This window comes from Mus pahari, chromosome 2 (assembly GCF_900095145.1).
Source record: "Mus pahari chromosome 2, PAHARI_EIJ_v1.1, whole genome shotgun sequence".
Taxonomy (NCBI): Eukaryota; Metazoa; Chordata; class Mammalia; order Rodentia; family Muridae; genus Mus; species Mus pahari.
The window spans coordinates 143,272,573-143,276,665 of record NC_034591.1 but is presented as its reverse complement, the minus strand read 5'-3'; the positions used below and the strand labels follow the sequence as shown (position 1 = coordinate 143,276,665).

At 40.9% G+C, this 4,093-nt stretch overlaps 1 pseudogene across 1 annotated transcript; it reads left to right on the top strand.

Annotated features, from left to right (window-relative positions):
• The first annotated feature begins 406 nt into the window (after positions 1-406).
• Positions 407-2,184, top strand: LOC110317229 (annotated as a pseudogene). Its single transcript, XR_002380302.1, has one exon. The product of XR_002380302.1 is annotated as a sentrin-specific protease 2 pseudogene (transcript).
• Positions 2,185-4,093: the final 1,909 nt, after the last annotated feature.

Genomic DNA, 4,093 nt, shown 5'->3' with positions numbered 1-4,093 from the left:
ATTAACTAGGACGATTAGTCCGATTTCAAAGTTTAGGATATTTAGCTGGTTACAGCACCCAAGAAGGATACTTCTGAGGAAGTATTGTTAGAACGCCTCTGAGTTTTCCAGAGTGGATCCCTGGTGAACTGCCAACCTCTGACTTCACCAATCGGTCTCCGATATTGACAGCTTAATTATCTCCATTCTTTGAGACCCTGACCTGCAAAGTCAACTATATATAAAGGAGCCTCATAGGTTTGCGACCTTGGACCAACCATCTACTGGAAGAAGTGATTCTTCGGACATCAGGGTGAACAACCCAAGAGTACCCACCCAGAGCCAGGCATAAGGTTGCTTTCGCTTGGAAATTAGAAAGACAGTACTATACCAGAGTCAACACCCTCGACAATCCAAGCAGTTCTCCATGTGGCAACCTAAACAGCCTGGGTTGGAGATGAAGCCCGAAGCTTCAGGAAAAGGGCGAAAACGGAAATACCAGGATGAAAGAGAGATAGAGACAGAGGCTGAAGCTTTGGGACAAGGTCCAAAAAGGAAATACCAGGATGGAACAGGGATGGTATTTAAAGAGTCTGGCAAGGCTCAGAAGAAGACCCCTCAGGAGCCTCAAGACCTAGAGCTTCTGAGAGTACAGCCTAGCAAGGGTCGGGCAAGGAAACCCCAGGGAGAGACTCCAAAACAACTAAAACCCGTTGGGTATACCGAAGGTCCTCCAGAGGAGGCTGTAACTGGGAGGAAGCCTGCTGATGGTGGCGAGGGTCGCAAGCGACCCTATTGTGTCATGGAGGAAAACGAACAAAGCCCCCAAAAGGAAAAGTACAGAAGGTTGCTTCAACATCCTCAGTGCGACCAAGATGTGAGGTCAGACCCACTCAGGCCTCACCCAATCCTTACAAATACCTGGAAAACCAAAGGGGGCGAGTCAGGAGACAGTCATGGATCAAAAAGTACTCAGAGACATCTAGAACCATCTACTGTTTTTGCTACAAAAGAATGTTTTTCATCAGAGGAGCGAGTGAAGTGTTCTGAGGAGAAATCTGTTATAGAGAAGAAAGGCCGTGTAAAGGGTGAAGGAAGAAGGGGGAACCGCTTGGAGCCTGATTTACGGGGAACACGGGCTCAGATCATCCTGGATAGCGGCAGAAGCAATAGCTTACTCCCCAACAAGATGGCAGCACTACCGGCAGAGAAAAAGCCTCTCACAGACCAAGAAAAGGACAGAGAAATGGATCAAATCCTTATTACAGAGGATATGGAGAAGGAAATTGAGAATGCATTGGGTCCAGGAGCCCAAGAGGAAATCCTGAGTACCAGATTCAAGTTACAAATCACCAGAGGAGATATCCAGACCCTGCAGAACGGTCAGTGGCTCAATGATGAGGTCATCAACTTCTACATGAACCTTCTAGTTGAGAGAAATGCAAACCAAGGCTACCCGGCTCTTCATGTCTTTAGCACTTTCTTTTACCCCAAGCTAAAGCATAGCGGATACAATTCCGTGAAAAGATGGACTCGAAGCATCCATCTCTTTGAAAAAGAACTCATCTTGGTGCCTATTCACCAGCAGCTCCATTGGAGCCTGGTGGTAATCGATTTAAGAAAACGAAGTATTGTATACCTCGATTCCATGGGACATACAGGGAAGTCTATCTGTGAAACCATCTTCCAATATTTACAAAACGAGAGCAAGACACNCAGGAACANTGAGCTGGACCCTTTGGAGTGGAAGCAGTACAGTGCGACATCACAAGAGATTCCTCTGCAACTGAATGGCAGTGACTGTGGAATGTTTACCTGTAAATATGCAGATTACATCTCTAGGGACCAGCCTTTGACCTTTTCTCAGCAACACATGCCCAACTTCAGGAAGAGGATGGTATGGGAAATCCTGCACAGTCACTTACTGTAACAACATCCACCTGGTTGCTATGGTCCCCATCCCTGTTCTTTTCCATGCTGTTTCTANTATACCTCAGGGAGGATGAGTTGAAGAGATTTAAACCAGGTACTGAGCTGTCTCATTGGATGAAGCCCACTGTCTTCAATATAGTCCTAACGTGGATGTGGGACGGATGCCCTAATGCCATCTCTAGGATGCATGCAACTATTGCAAGCTTAGAAACAGCTGCTGCCCAACCCACAGGAGACCACGTGTTCAAAAAATCCTTTTTTAATGCTGGATTTAGTTAATGAATTGTTGTTTTTCTTTGTTTGTTTTGGTTTTTTGTATATTTTGTTTTTTTGTTTTCTGTTTTGTTTTTTTGTTCTCCGTTTTCGTTTTTTGAATGTGTCTTTGATTTTGTCTTTTGGTTTTTGTGTGTGTGTTTTTGTGTTTTGTGTTTTATTGTTTTTTTGTGTTTTTTGTTTGTGTTTTGAGTTTTGTTTGTTTTTTATTTGTGTTTTGGGTTTTGTTTTTTGTTCTTTTTGGTTTTATTTCTCTTTTTGGTTGTTGGTTTTTGGTGTTTTGGTTTTTATTTGTTTTTCATTTGTTTTTTGTTTTGTTCTTTCGTTTGTCATTTTTTGTTTGAGTTTTCAGTTTCTTATTTTGTTTTTGCTGTTTTTTTGTTTTTTATTTGTTTGTTGTTTTGATTTTGTTGTCTGTTCTTTTTTTTTCTATTTTTGTTTTGTTTTGTTTTGTTTTTGTTTTTGTTTTTTCCTTTTTTGTGTGTTTTTATTTGGTTTTGTCTTCCTGGCCCTACTGTACTTACTGTTTTCCTTTACTCATTTGCAAACCTTGGCCATTGTCATTTTCCAATCCTATAGTTCTTGGAAATATTTCTTGTCTGAACTATTTCTGAAAGGAATGCCCATCATGGTGCCGTTCCCTGTTGAAGAGAAGGAGGGACATCAGCAGGAAGAGGCAGAAGCTCCTCACTAGCATCTCTAATGCTAGGCTTGTATGCTGTTAACATGAATCAGGGGATAGTGCTTGGGTTTTTTTTTATGTTTTCTTTTTTTTAAAGCTTGAAAATAGTATGAGATATGAAAATGAGTTGCACAGACTGCTGCTGTTCTGAACCATCGTACTCTGCTGGACCTGTACAGGATGTAGAAGTGCAGCTAAACTACTGGCTGGACTCCAGGACTATTAAGAAAAGCACCATGGTCATTTAAAGACTCATTCTTTCCCAGACCTGCCTTAGTTTTGGAAGTTGATTTGAAGTAACTATAATGGCAAATGTCCATTTCTATTTCAGGTCTCATTGACTATAAACCCCATCTATTGCTGTATTGAATTATTATTTTTTGAACAGTTCTATTCAATTTAAATTTTTTCATAAAAGTTTTGGTATATATTAAGATGAATTTGAGATATTTTTCTCAGTAGATTAATATTTCCACTGTCGAAAATTGGAGATTTAGTATTTAGGGTTGAATCCACCAGTTATATAATAATCTATTTTACATGAGATAGTTTGTATTTAAATTTTCTCTTCATTATCTTATGGTTGTGTTTATGCAATTTTTACTTAATAAAGTTTAAAGTTATTTAAACATTTCACAAGATCTGGTGTCTTAACCCTTAGATACATTGTGCACACCAGTGATTGTTACTCTGTTCTTGGCCTCTGCAGTGGAGTTACAATGTTCTAGAGAGCATCAACTCATTTATCATGGGTTGTAGAGGGAGAATATATGTGCAGCTCAGTTGAGCTGTGTCCAGCTGAGCTGTAGAGTGGGAGCAATGGAGAAAGGTATTGATGTGCATGGGGCCTCTTGTCATTGAAGCTACTCTGCATTACTGTAAATGGGAAGTCAGGCAGGTCCATTCCTGATGCCTACCACAGACTGATACAGACACTGGAAAAGGAAACAGTATCTTCATAGTTTGGACAGTTTTCAATTCTCTTGTCTATAACATCTTGAGGATGTATAGAAAATACAACAGAGAGTTGGGGGAAATGGCTCAGTTGGTCAAGTACTTGCCAATAAGTGTAAGGAACCAAGTTGCACCCAGGGCCCCATATTAAGATAAGCCATGATGGGTGGCTGTGAACCTGAAGAGCCCAGGTCCTTTATGGAAGAATGGTTTTCCATCTTATCTCTTTCCTCCAGCCCAGCTCCTGCCTTGGGAATATGCTTTTTTCCTAAT